The sequence below is a fragment of the Ranitomeya variabilis genome, chromosome 2 (genome assembly GCF_051348905.1).
Source record: "Ranitomeya variabilis isolate aRanVar5 chromosome 2, aRanVar5.hap1, whole genome shotgun sequence".
Classification (NCBI taxonomy): Eukaryota; Metazoa; Chordata; class Amphibia; order Anura; family Dendrobatidae; genus Ranitomeya; species Ranitomeya variabilis.
Window position 1 is genome coordinate 236,860,955 of NC_135233.1, and position 15,323 is coordinate 236,876,277.

Genomic DNA, 15,323 nt, shown 5'->3' on the forward strand with positions numbered 1-15,323 from the left:
TCGCACTCAGGTAGTACAGCCGCACTCAGTATAGCCGCACTCAGGCAGTATAGCCGCACTCAGTATAGTCGCACTCAGTACAGCAGCACTCAAGCAGTACAGCCGCACTCAGTACAGCCAGACTCAGGCAGTACAGCCGCACTCAGTATAGTTGCACTCAGGCAGTACAGCTGCATTCAGTATAGCCGCACTCAAGCAGTACAGTCACACACAGTATAGTCGCACTCAGTACAGCAGCACTCAAGCAGTACAGCCGCACTCTGTATAGTCGCACTCAGTACAGCCGAACTCAGTATAGTCGCACTCAGGCAGTACAGCCGCACTCATTATAGCCACACTCCGGCCGTACAGCCACACTCAGTATCGTCGCACTCAGTACAGCAGGACTTAAGCAGTACAGCCACACTCAGTATAGTCGCATTCAGTATAGTCGCACTCAGGTAGTACAGCCGCACTCAGTATAGCCGCACTCAGGCAGTACAGCCGCCCTCAGTATAGTCGCACTCAGTACAGCCGCACTCAGTATAGTCGCACTCAGGCAGTACAGCCGCACTCAGGCAGTACAGCCGCACTCAGGCAGTACAGCCGCACTCAGTATAGTCGCACTCAGGTAGTACAGCCGCACTCAGTATAGCCGCACTCAGGCAGTATAGCCGCACTCAGTATAGTCGCACTCAGTACAGCAGCACTCAAGCAGTACAGCCGCACTCAGTACAGCCAGACTCAGGCAGTACAGCCGCACTCAGTATAGTTGCACTCAGGCAGTACAGCTGCATTCAGTATAGCCGCACTCAGTATAGTCACACTCAGTACAGCAGCACTTAAGCAGTACAGCCGCACTCAGAATAGTCGCACTCAGTACAGCCGCACTCAGTTTAGTCGCACTCAGGCAGTACAGCCGCGCTCAGTATAGTCACACTCCGGCCGTACAGCCGCACACAGTATAGTCGCACTCAGTACAGCAGGACTTAAGCAGTACAGCCACACTCAGTATAGTCGCACTCAGGAAGTACAGCCGCACTCAGTATAGCCGCACTCAGGCAGTACAGCCGCACTCAGTATAGTCGCACTCAGTACAGCCGCACTCAGTATAGTTGCACTTAGGCAGTACAACCGCACTCAGGCAGTACAGCCGCACTCAGTATAGTCGCACTTAGGCAGTACAACCGCACTCAAGCAGTACAGCCGCACTCAGTATAGTTGCACTCAGGCAGTACAGTCGCACTCAGTATAGTCACACTCAGGCAGTACAGCCGCACTCAGTATAGTCGCACTCAGTACAGCCGCACTCAGTATAGTCGCACTCAAGCAGTATAGCCACACACAGTATATACACGCGTTCACAAGTTGCATATTTGTTCCGTATTTTACATAAGTGTTTATGAGCCAAAACCAGGGCTGGATCCATAACACGAGGCAAATAAAATGGTAAGATTAGGATGGGTCTGCCAGCCAAGTGGCTCCACAGCCGCAGGATACCTGCTCACTGACAACCAGACCACTGTGCTCTGCGTGTGACGGGACTCGCCTGTCACGTCATTGGCATTTTTCGTGTGGTAATCCTACACGGCAGGCGACTCACAGGCAGATCGCACCGTGACAGGAGAACATGTGTAATTGGCGGAGAAAGGATGGACTTGATGGAGCCAGGTCTTTATACTGCCTGTGTACATATATGTGACACGGCCCAGACACTGTCACGAGACCACAGGCTCCGTCTCTCCCGGCCGGGCGGCTCTGTCTCTTCTTTATATCCCTTTGGATTCTGGCTATATAACGCTGATCAGATTTACAGTGTGTGAATGAGGCTGTATGGTGACATTGGCAGCTCTATGGCAGGTAATGCTCGTGCATGGGGCCACAGTGACAGTGCTGCAACCACGCAAGAAACTCTGCTGGTGACCTGTGCCCCAGGGTCGCAATGTGGTCATAGTCACCTTCATCACGCTGCCATCTAGCAGCGGCACAGAGCCATCTATTGTCAAAGTCGCAGTGCAGCCCCAGCGTAATGCAGCTGAGCTGTGTGTGCACAGATGTAAAATGTGCCACAGAGCTGTAGTGTCCAGCTACATGACCCATAACTATAGGAGAGGACCCTGTGCAGGAACAATACAGGAGGCCCATGCAGGAGCAATACAGGGGGCTGTGCAGGAGCAATACAGGGGGCTGTGCAGGAACAATACAGGGGGCTGTGCAGGAGCAATACAGGGGGCTGTGCAGGAACAATACAGGGGGCTGTGCAGGAACAACACAGGGGGCTGTGCAGGAACAATACAGGAGCCCTGTGCAGGAACAATACAGGGGCTGTGCAGGAACAACACAGGGCCTGTGCAGGAACAATACAGGGGTCCCATGCAGGAGCAATACAGGGGGCTGTGCAGGAACAATACAGGGGTCCCATGCAGGAGCAATACAGGGGGCTGTGCAGGAACAATACAGGGGGCTGTGCAGGAACAATACAGGGGGCTGTGCAGGAACAACACAGGGGGCTGTGCAGGAACAATACAGGAGCCCTGTGCAGGAACAATACAGGGGCTGTGCAGGAACAATACAGGGCCTGTGCAGGAACAATACAGGGGTCCCATGCAGGAGCAATACAGGGGGCTGTGCAGGAACAATACAGGGGGCTGTGCAGGAACAATACAGGGGGCTGTGCAGGAACAACACAGGGGGCTGTGCAGGAACAATACAGGAGCCCTGTGCAGGAACAATACAGGGGCTATGCAGGAACAATACAGGGGGCCTGTGCAGGAACAATACAGGGGTCCCATGCAGGAGCAATACAGGGGGCTGTGCAGGAACAATACAGGGGGCCCATGCAGGAGCAATACAGGGGGCTGTGCAGGAACAATACAGGGGGCTGTGCAGGAACAATACAGGGGGCTGTGCAGGAACAATACAGGGGTCCCATGCAGGAGCAATACAGGGGGCTGTGCAGGAACAATACAGGGGGCCCATGCAGGAGCAATACAGGGGGCTGTGCAGGAGCAATACAGGGGGCTGTGCAGGAGCAATACAGGGGGCCCATGCAGGAACAATACAGGGGGCCTGTGCAGGAACAATACAGGGGTCCCGTGCAGGAACAATACAGGGGGCTGTGCAGGAACAATACAGGGGTCCCATTCAGGAACAACACAGGGGTCCCATGCAGGAACAATACAGGGGGGCTGTGCAGGAGCAATACAGGGGGCTGTGCAGGAACAATACAGGGAGCTGTGCAGGAAAAATAGAGGGGCCCTGTGCAGGAATAATACAGGGGGCCCGTGCAGAAGCAATACAGGGGCCCTGTGCAGGAACAATACAGGATCCCCGTGCAATACAGGGGTCCCATGCAGGAATAATACAGGGGGCTGTGCAGGAAAAATACAGGGGTCCCATGCAGGAACAATACTGGGGCTGTGCAGGAGCACTACAGGGGGCTGTGCAGGAACAATACAGGGGGCTGTGCAGGAACAATAGAGGGGCCCTGTGCAGGAATAATACAGGGGGCCCATGCAGGAGCAATACAGGGGCCCTGTGCAGGAACAATACAGGAGGCTGTGCAGGAACAATACAGGGGCCCTGTGCAGGAGAAATACAGGAGGCTGTGCAGAAACAATACAGTAGCCTTGTGCAGGAACAATACAGGGGGCCCATGCAGGAACAATACAGGGGCCCTGTGTAGGAAAAATACAGGGGGCTGAGCAGGAGCAATACAGGGGCCCTGTGCAGGAACAATACATGGGGTCTTGTGCAGGAACAGTACAAGGGCCCTGTGCAGGAAGAATATAGGGGCATGTGCAGGAACAATACAGGGGGCCCGTGCAGGAACAATACAGGGGGCTGTGCAGGAACAATACAGGGGTCCCATTCAGGAACAACACAGGGGTCCCATGCAGGAACAATACAGGGGGGGCTGTGCAGGAGCAATACAGGGGGCTGTGCAGGAACAATACAGGGAGCTGTGCAGGAACAATAGAGGGGCCCTGTGCAGGAATAATACAGGGGGCCCGTGCAGAAGCAATACAGGGGCCCTGTGCAGGAACAATACAGGATCCCCGTGCATGAGCAATACAGGGGTCCCATGCAGGAATAATACAGGGGGCTGTGCAGGAAAAATACAGGGGTCCCATGCAGGAGCAATACAGGGGGCTGTGCAGGAACAATACAGGGGGCCCATGCAGGAGCAATACAGGGGGCTGTGCAGGAGCAATACAGGGGGCTGTGCAGGAGCAATACAGGGGGCCCATGCAGGAACAATACAGGGGGCCTGTGCAGGAACAATACAGGGGTCCCGTGCAGGAACAATACAGGGGGCTGTGCAGGAACAATACAGGGGTCCCATTCAGGAACAACACAGGGGTCCCATGCAGGAACAATACAGGGGGGGCTGTGCAGGAGCAATACAGGGGGCTGTGCAGGAACAATACAGGGAGCTGTGCAGGAACAATAGAGAGGCCCTGTGCAGGAATAATACAGGGGGCCCGTGCAGAAGCAATACAGGGGCCCTGTGCAGGAACAATACAGGATCCCCGTGCATGAGCAATACAGGTGTCCCATGCAGGAATAATACAGGGGGCTGTGCAGGAAAAATACAGGGGTCCCATGCAGGAACAATACTGGGGCTGTGCAGGAGCACTACAGGGGGCTGTGCAGGAACAATACAGGGGGCTGTGCAGGAACAATAGAGGGGCCCTGTGCAGGAATAATACAGGGGGCCCATGCAGGAGCAATACAGGGGCCCTGTGCAGGAACAATACAGGAGGCTGTGCAGGAACAATACAGGGGCCCTGTGCAGGAGAAATACAGGAGGCTGTGCAGAAACAATACAGTAGCCTTGTGCAGGAACAATACAGGGGGCCCATGCAGGAACAATACAGGGGCCCTGTGTAGGAAAAATACAGGGGGCTGAGCAGGAGCAATACAGGGGCCCTGTGCAGGAACAATACATGGGGTCTTGTGCAGGAACAGTACAAGGGCCCTGTGCAGGAAGAATATAGGGGCATGTGCAGGAACAATACAGGGGGCCCGTGCAGGAACAATACAGGGGGCTGTGCAGGAACAATACAGGGGTCCCATTCAGGAACAACACAGGGGTCCCATGCAGGAACAATACAGGGGGGGCTGTGCAGGAGCAATACAGGGGGCTGTGCAGGAACAATACAGGGAGCTGTGCAGGAACAATAGAGGGGCCCTGTGCAGGAATAATACAGGGGCCCTGTGCAGGAACAATACAGGATCCCCGTGCATGAGCAATACAGGGGTCCCATGCAGGAATAATACAGGGGGCTGTGCAGGAAAAATACAGGGGTCCCATGCAGGAACAATACTGGGGCTGTGCAGGAGCACTACAGGGGGCTGTGCAGGAACAATACAGGGGGCTGTGCAGGAACAATAGAGGGGCCCTGTGCAGGAATAATACAGGGGGCCCATGCAGGAGCAATACAGGGGCCCTGTGCAGGAACAATACAGGAGGCTGTGCAGGAACAATACAGGGGCCCTGTGCAGGAGAAATACAGGAGGCTGTGCAGAAACAATACAGTAGCCTTGTGCAGGAACAATACAGGGGGCTCATGCAGGAACAATACAGGGGCCCTGTGTAGGAAAAATACAGGGGGCTGAGCAGGAGCAATACAGGGGCCCTGTGCAGGAACAATACATGGGGTCTTGTACAGGAACAGTACAAGGGCCCTGTGCAGGAAGAATATAGGGGCATGTGCAGGAACAATACAGGGGGCCTGTGCAGGAACAATACAGGGGTCCCATGCAGGAGCAATACAGGGGGCTGTGCAGGAACAATACAGGGGGCCCATGCAGGAGCAATACAGGGGGCTGTGCAGGAACAATACAGGGGGCTGTGCAGGAACAATACAGGGGGCTGTGCAGGAACAATACAGGGGTCCCATGCAGGAGCAATACAGGGGGCTGTGCAGGACCAATACAGGGGGCTGTGCAGGACCAATACAGGGGGCTGTGCAGGAGCAATACAGGGGGCCCATGCAGGAACAATACAGGGGGCCTGTGCAGGAACAATACAGGGGTCCCGTGCAGGAACAATACAGGGGGCTGTGCAGGAACAATACAGGGGTCCCATTCAGGAACAACACAGGGGTCCCATGCAGGAACAATACAGGGGGGGCTGTGCAGGAGCAATACAGGGGGCTGTGCAGGAACAATACAGGGAGCTGTGCAGGAACAATAGAGGGGCCCTGTGCAGGAATAATACAGGGGGCCCGTGCAGAAGCAATACAGGGGCCCTGTGCAGGAACAATACAGGATCCCCGTGCATGAGCAATACAGGGGTCCCATGCAGGAATAATACAGGGGGCTGTGCAGGAAAAATACAGGAGTCCCATGCAGGAACAATACTGGGGCTGTGCAGGAGCACTACAGGGGGCTGTGCAGGAACAATACAGGGGGCTGTGCAGGAACAATAGAGGGGCCCTGTGCAGGAATAATACAGGGGGCCCATGCAGGAGCAATACAGGGGCCCTGTGCAGGAACAATACAGGAGGCTGTGCAGGAACAATACAGGGGCCCTGTGCAGGAGAAATACAGGAGGCTGTGCAGAAACAATACAGTAGCCTTGTGCAGGAACAATACAGGGGGCCCATGCAGGAACAATACAGGGGCCCTGTGTAGGAAAAATACAGGGGGCTGAGCAGGAGCAATACAGGGGCCCTGTGCAGGAACAATACATGGGGTCTTGTGCAGGAACAGTACAAGGGCCCTGTGCAGGAAGAATATAGGGGCATGTGCAGGAACAATACAGGGGGCCCGTGCAGGAACAATACAGGGCGCTGTGCAGGAGCAATACAGGGGCCCTGTGCAGGAACAATACATGAGGTCTTGTGCAGGAACAATACAGGGGGCCTGTGCAGGAACAATACAGGGGGCCTGTGCAGGAACAATACAGGGGGCCCGTGCAGGAACAATACAGGGGGCTGTACAGGAGCAATACCGGGGCCCTGTTCAGGAACAATATGGAGCGCCCCCACTGCCGCAGGGCCGAGGGGTACCCGGTACCGGGCCTCTAAGTCTCTGTTCTGGGGTTGTCACGGTGGCTAAACCCGGTCCGTGACCCTGCTGAGGGGCGTCCAATGAAGGGTGTAGATGGTGATGATGTTGGGGTGGTGCGGTGCAGGTCGCAGTAAATAACGAGGACACCAGGTTGCAGTCTCTTTACCTCTTTACTGAAGGCTTCAGGATCCTCAGTCCGGAATACGGTTAACCGGGCTGCGCAAGTCCGGCCGGTCCGATGGCACCTCCAGGATTCCCTTTGCAGGTGGAAATCTGTGCCTACCTTCTAGCGCTTGTGTGTTGTGGTCCTCCCCTGCTGTGCTTACGGGATAGTCCCCACAACTGTTGTGTCTGTTTCTGAAGTTCCCTCACAACTCGATTATGATGTTCTGCTTCGTCCCCCAGATGATATGGCTAGGACGCACCCGTATGACGGGTAGGCTCGGAGGTCTTCCGGGACCCTAGAGTCGCCCCTCTCCAAATGTTGCCCCCTATGTCTTCTTAGGTGATTTGAGTGAGACAGCCCGCCTATAACTGACTGTCCTGCCATAGGTTTGAAGTAAGGCCTGGAGCTCTATACTTCCTCGGCGTTCCGGCCACCGGCTGCGCGCCTCAGTAGGATGTTGCCTCGACTTACAGCACGACTCCTACTGGTGTTTCTCCTTGTTGCGTTGATCTCGTTTCTCACTCAGCACAATAAACCTCGCTTCTTGTCCTTTCTTGGGGTACCGCCGCAACGAAGTGCAGGCGCGGTCCCGTAACGTTCTTTCTGTTCGCTAGGCCTCTGTCAGGATCCCACCCCTGACAGGGACCCCCCTGAATCTTCCCCTGCAACACCCTCTGCCACAGAATGTTGCCTGGTTCCAACCCAGTCAGCTTCTGACTAACTTCCTATCTAACCCCCAGTTTTACCAGATTGTGAGGAGTGGCCTAATACATAGTGCCTTTAGCTCCCCCTGGAGGCCAGACTGTGAAGTGTATTGGTGTCTGTGATACCTGGTCAGGTGAACTCCTTCAGTGCCATCAGACGTACCATAGCCCCCCTTAGCGGCGGAGCATCAGTACTGCAACGACCAGGACTCTGGGGCGCTGCAAATACATGGGGTCTTGTGCAGGTACAGTACAGGGGCCCTGTGCAGGAAGAATATAGGGGCCTGTGCAGGAACAATACAGGGGCCCTGTGCAGGAACAATACAGGGGGCCCTTGCAGGAACAATACAGGGGTCCTGTGCAGGAACAGTACAGGGGGGCTGTGCAGGAACAATACAGGGGGCCCTGTGCAGGAACAATACAGGGGGCTGTGCAGGAGCAATACAGGGGCCCTGTGCAGGAACAATACAGGGGGCCTGTGCAGGAACAATACAGGGGTTCTGTGCAGGAACAATACAGGGAGGCTGTGCAGGAACAATACAGGGGGCCCTGTGCAGGAATAATACAGGGGGCCTGTGCGCAGGAACAATACAGGGGGCTGTGCAGGAGCAATACAGGGGGGCTGTGCAGGAACAATACAGGGGGCCCTGTGCAGGAATAACTCAGGGGGCCAGTGAAGGAACAATACAGGGGGGCTGTGCAGGAACAATACAGGGGCCCTGTGCAGGAACAATACATGGGATCTTGTGCAGGAACAATACATGGGGTTTTGTGCTGGAACAGTACAGGGGCCCTGTGCAGGAACAATATAGGGGCCTGTGCAGGAACAATACAGGGGCCCTGTGGAGGAACAATACAGGGGGCCCGTGCAGGAACAATACAGGGGTCCTGTGCAGGAACAATACAGGGGGGTTGTGCAGGGGCAATACAGGGGCCCTGTGTAGGAACAATACATGGGGTCTTGTGCAGGAACAATACAGGGGGCCTGTGCAGGAACAATACAGGGGGCCCGTGCAGGAACAATACAGGGGGCCCATACAGGGGGCCCGTGCAGGAACAATACAGGGGGCCCGTGCAGGAACAATACAGGGGGGCTGTGCAGGAACAATACAGGGGCCCTGTGCAGGAACAATACAGGGGGCCCATGCAGGAACAATACAGGGGGCCTGTGCAGGAACAATACAGGGGGCTGTGCAGGAGCAATACAGGGGCCCTGTGCAGGAACAATACATGGGGTCTTGTGCAGGAACAGTACAGGGGCCCTGTGCAGGAAGAATATAGGGGCCTGTGCAGGAACAATACAGGGGCCCTGTGCATGAACAAAACAGGCGGCCCGTGCAGGAACAATACAGTGGTCCTGTGCAGGAACAATACAGGGGGGCTGTGCAGGAACAATACAGGGGGCCCTGTGCAGGAATAATACAGGGGGCCTGTGCAGGAACAATACAGGGGGCTGTGCAGGAGCAATACAGGAGGGCTGTGCAGGAACAATACAGGGGGCCCGTGCAGGAACAATACAGGGGGGCTGTGCAGGAACAATACAGGGGGGCTGTGCAGGAACAATACAGGGGGCCCTGTGCAGGAATAATACAGGGGCCCTGTGTAGGAACAATACAGGGGGCTGTGCAGGAGCAATACAGGGGCCCTGTGCAGGAACAATACATGAGGTCTTGTGCAGGAACAATACAGGGGGCCTGTGCAGGAACAATACAGGGGGCCTGTGCAGGAACAATACAGGGGCCCTGTGCAGGAACAATACAGGGGGCCCATGCAGGAACAATACAGGGGGCCCGTGCAGGAACAATACAGGGGGCTGTGCAGGAGCAATACAGGGGCCCTGTTCAGGAACAATACATGGGGTCTTGTGCAGGAACAGTACAGGGGCCCTGTGCAGGAAGAATATAGGGGCCTGTGCAGGAACAATACGGGGGCCCTGTGCAGGAACAATACAGGGGGCCTGTGCAGGAACAATACAGGGGGGCTGTGCAGGAACAATACAGGGGGCCCTGTGCAGGAATAATACAGGGGGCCTGTGCAGGAACAATACAGGGGGCTGTGCAGGAGCAATACAGGGGGGCTGTGCAGGAACAATACAGGGGGCCCTGTGCAGGAATAATACAGGGGGCCTGTGCAGGAACAATACAAGGGGGCTGTGCAGGAACAATACAGGGGGCCCTGTGCAGGAATAATACAGGGGGCCTGTGCAGGAACAATACAGGGGCCCTGTGGAGGAACAATACAGGGGGCCCGTGCAGGAACAATACAGGGGTCCTGTGCAGGAACAATACAGGGGGGCTGTGCAGGAACAATACAGGGGCCCTGTGCAGGAACAATACAGGGGGCCCTGTGCAGGAATAATACATGGGGTCTTGTGCAGGAACAATACAGGGGGCCTGTGCAGGAACAATACAGGGGGCCTGTGCAGGAACAATACAGGGGCCCTGTGCAGGAACAATACATGGGGTCTTGTGCAGGAACAATACAGGGGGCCTGTGCAGGAACAATACAGGGGGCCTGTGCAGGAACAATACAGGGGCCCTGTGCAGGAACAATACAGGGGGCCCATGCAGGAACAATACAGGGGGCCCGTGCAGGAACAATACAGGGGGCCTGTGCAGGAACAATACAGGGGGCCCGTGCAGGAACAATACAGGGGGCCCGTGCAGGAACAATACAGGGGGCCCGTGCAGGAACAATACAGGGGCCCTGTGCAGGAACAATACAGGGGGCCTGTGCAGGAACAATACAGGGGGCCCGTGCAGGAACAATACAGGGGGCCCGTGCAGGAACAATACAGGGGGCCTGTGCAGGAACAATACAGGGGCCCTGTGCAGGAACAATACAGGGGGCCCATGCAGGAACAATACAGGGGGCCCGTGCAGGAACAATACAGGGGGCCTGTGCAGGAACAATACAGGGGGCCCGTGCAGGAACAATACAGGGGGCCCGTGCAGGAACAATACAGGGGGCCCGTGCAGGAACAATACAGGGGGCCCGTGCAGGAACAATACAGGGGGCCTGTGCAGGAACAATACAGGGGGCCCGTGCAGGAACAATACAGGGGGCCCGTGCAGGAACAATACAGGGGGCCTGTGCAGGAACAATACAGGGGCCCTGTGCAGGAACAATACAGGGGGCCTGTGCAGGAACAATACAGGGGGCCTGTGCAGGAACAATAAAGGGGCTTGTGCAGGAAAAATACAGGGGTCCCGTGCAGGAACAATAAAGGGGGCTGTGCAGGAACAATACAGGGGTCCCGTGCAGGGACAATACAGGGGGCTCCTGCAGGAACAATGTGCAGGCCAATAGCTCAATATAAATAACAATGCCACCTGTTGTGGAGGTTGTAGTGGACACTTACAACATGGGACTTTGCGCGGCCGCACAGGTCTGTCCGCACCTGACCCATATTCTACCTACGGCAGTTTGTGCATAGTATGGATACACATAGCTGCATATACAGTAGGGATATAGTAGAGCTGTGTGTGCAGTAGGGCTACATATAGAGTAGGGATATAGTTGAGCTGTGTGTGCAGTAGGGATAAAGTAGAGCTGTGTGTGCGCAGTAGGGATATAGTAGAGCTGTGTGTGCAGTAGGGATATAGTAGAGCTGTGTGTGCAGTAGGGATATAGTAGTGCTGTGTGTGCAGTAGGGCTACATATACAGTAGGGATATAGTAGAGCTGTGTGTGCAGTAGGGCTACATATACAGTAGGGATATAGTTGAGCTGTGTGTGCAGTAGGGATATAGTAGAGCTGTGTGTGCAGTAGAGATGTAGTAGAGCTGTGTGTGCAGTAGGGATATAGTAGAGCTGTGTGTGCAGTAGGGATATAGTAGTGCTGTGTGTGCAGTAGAGCTGTGTGGGCAGTAGGGATATAGTAATAATAATCTTTATATTGCACTAACATATTCCGCAGCGCTTTACAGGATGCACACATTATCGTCCCTGTCCCCGTTGGGGCTCACAATCTAAATTCCCTATCAGTTATTGTGACGGGGTGTACGGCAGAGCAAGAAGGGACAACAGGCCAAGGGATGATTCCACAGATTTATTATCAAGAACGCTGGAACAACACATGCAGGTAGATCTACAGAGTCCACAAATAGTCCAACGGAACAGGTTCGGGGGCACCTCCCGATAATCCTTGTGCCAGCTAACAAAACAATAGTCCACACGAGTCCAAGGGATCACAAAACAATCTCACGAACGACGAGATGTGTCCTCAGCTCAAGTCTCGCCCCGTTCACTTCCGCAGTCACAGATGGACATGGGGTCTTGCCTCAGCTAAGAATCCCCACTCCTCCTTCAAAGGTCAACTCACATCTGATCTCAAAAATAAAGGTACCTTCACACGAAGCGACGCTGCAGCGATAGCGACAACGATGCCGATCGCTGCAGCGTCGCTGTTTGATCGCTGGAGAGCTGTCACACAGACCGCTCTCCAGCGACCAACGATACCGAGGTCCCCGGGTAACCAGGGTAAACATCGGGTTGCTAAGCGCAGGGCCGCGCTTAGTAACCCGATGTTTACCCTGGTTACCAGCGTAAAAGTAAAAAAAAAAAACAGTACATACTCACCTGGGCGTCCCCCAGCGTCTGCTTCCTGACACTGACTGAGCTCCGGCCCTAACAGCACAGCGGTGGCATCACCGCTGTGCTTTCACTTTCACTTTAGGGCCGGCGCTCAGTAAGTGTCAGGAAGCAGACGCTGGGGGACGCGCAGGTGAGTATGTACTGTTTGTTTTTTTTACTTTTACGCTGGTAACCAGGGTAAACATCGGGTTACTAAGCGCGGCCCTGCGCTTGGTAACCCGATGTTTACCCTGGTTACCAGTGTAAAACATCGCTGGTATCGTTGCTTTTGCTTTCAAACACAACGATACATGGCGATCGGACGACCAAATAAAGTTCTGGACTTTATTCAGCGACCAGCGACATCACAGCAGGATCCTGATCGCTGCTGCGTGTCAAACTAAACGATATCGCTAGCGAGGACGCTGCAACGTCACGGATCGCTAGCGATATCGTTACAAAGTCGTTTCGTGTGAAGGTACCTTAAGAATGGCTTGTCTGAGCTCCTGGGATCCGCCCATGCAGGGGGTAGGGGTCACACCTTCTATTCAATGGTTGGGTCCATCAGAAGATTCTATTCTGGTCGGCTCCGCTTAGTCTACGTAGTATGTACATTTGACTAGCCACCTGCTGTGAGGAAGAATGGCTATTCTGCACTAGTGGTGTTTACAAAGCTTAATTACATTATAGCTTAGGGTACCGTCACACAGTACCATTTTCATCGCTACGACGGCACGATCCGTGACGTCGCAGCGATCGTATGATTATCGCTCCAGCGTCGTAGACTGCGGTCACACTTTGCAATCACGGCGCTGGAGCGATGCCGAAGTCCCCGGGTAACCAGGGTAAACATCGCTTAGTAACCCGATGTTTACCCTGGTTACCAGCGTAAACGTAAAAAAACAAACAGTACATACTCACATTCCGGTGTCTGTCCCCCGGCGTCTCAGCTTCTCTGCACTGTGTAAGCACAGCGGCCAGAAAGCAGAGCGGTGCTCGCTTTCTGGCTGGCCGGCGCTCACAGTGCAGAGAAGCTGAGACGCCGGAGGACAGACACCGGAATGTGAGTATGTACTGTTTGTTTTTTTTACGTTTACGCTGGTAACCAGGGTAAACATCGGGTTACTAAGCGCGGCCCTGCGCTTAGTTACCCGATGTTTACCCTGGTTACAAGCGAACACATCGCTGGATCGCTGTCACACACAACGATCCAGCGATGTCAGTGGGTGATCAAGCGACGAAAGAAAGTTCCATACGATCTGCTACGACGTACGATTCTCAGCAGGGTCCCTGATCGCTGCTGCGTGTCAGACACTGCGATATCGTAACGATATCGCTAGAACGTCACGAATCGTACCGTCGTAGCGATCAAAATGGCACTGTGTGACGGTACCCTTAGGGCTGCAAGTATTGGGGGAAGGAGACATTGTTACAGGTAAACTCCCAGCACAAGAAAATACATAAACTACAGCTAATAGAAACCAGAGAACAGTTACATACATCAAATGGCATATTACTCAAATACAGGACAGGGCAAAAGTACATAGTAGGGATATAGTAGAGCTGTGTGTGTGCAATAGGGATACAGTAGAGCTGTGTGGGCAGTAGGGATATAGTAGAGCTGTGTGTGCAGTAGGGATACAGTAGAGCTGTGTGGGCAGTAGGGATATAGTAGAGCTGTATATGCAGTAGGGATACAGTAGACCTGTGTGTGCAGTAGGGATATAGTAGAGCTGTGTGTGCAGTAGGGATATAGTAGAGCTGTGTGTGCAGTAGGGATATAGTAGAGCTGTGTGGGCAGTAGGGATATAGTAGAGCTGTGTCTGCAGTAGGGATATAGTTGAGCTGTGTGGGCAGTAGGGATATAGTAGAGCTGTGTGTGCAGTAGGGATATAGTAGAGCTGTGTGTGCAGTAGGGATATAGTAGAGCTGTGTGTGCAGTAGGGATACAGTAGAGCTATGTGGGCAGTAGGGATATAGTAGAGCTATGTGTGCAGTAGGGATATAGTAGAGCTGTGTCTGCAGTAGGGATATAGTTGAGCTGTGTCTGCAGTAGGTATATAATTGAGCTGTGTGGGCAGTAGGGATATAGTAGAGCTGTGTGTGCAGTAGGGATATAGTAGAGCTGTGTGTGCAGTAGGGATACAGTAGAGCTATCTTGGCAGTAGGGATATAGTAGAGCTATGTGTGCAGTAGGGATATAGTAGAGCTGTGTGTGCAATAGGGATATAGTAGAGCAACTTCTCCACCATTACAGAAGATCAACTCGCCACTCTACTCTCAAAATCACATCTCACCACCTGTGCACTTGACCCGCTCCCATCCCACCTCATCCCAAACCTCACCACAATCTTCATCCCAACCCTAACCCATCTCTTCAACCTATCACTAACAACTGGTGTTTTCCCCTCAAGCTTTAAACATGCCTCCATCACACCTATCCTCAAAAAGCCCTCTCTTGACCCATCCTCTGTATCTAGCTATCGCCCTATATCACTTCTCCCCTATGCCTCCAAACTACTGGAACAACACGTCTACCTTGAACTGTCCTCCCATCTCTCTTCTTGCTCCCTCTTTGACCGCTTACAATCTGGCTTCCGGTCACACCATTCCACTGAAACTGCCCTAACTAAGGTCACCAATGACCTCTTAGCCGCCAAGAGCAAGCGACACTACTCTGTTCTCCTCCTCCTCGACCTGTCGGCTGCCTTTGACACAGTGGACCATTCCCTATTATTACAGACCCTCTCATCGTTTGGCATCACAGACTTGGCCCTATCCTGGATCTCATCATACCTAACAGACCGGACATTCAGCGTCTCCCACTCACACACCACCTCCTCACCTCGCCCCCTATCTGTCGGAGTTCCTCAAGGTTCA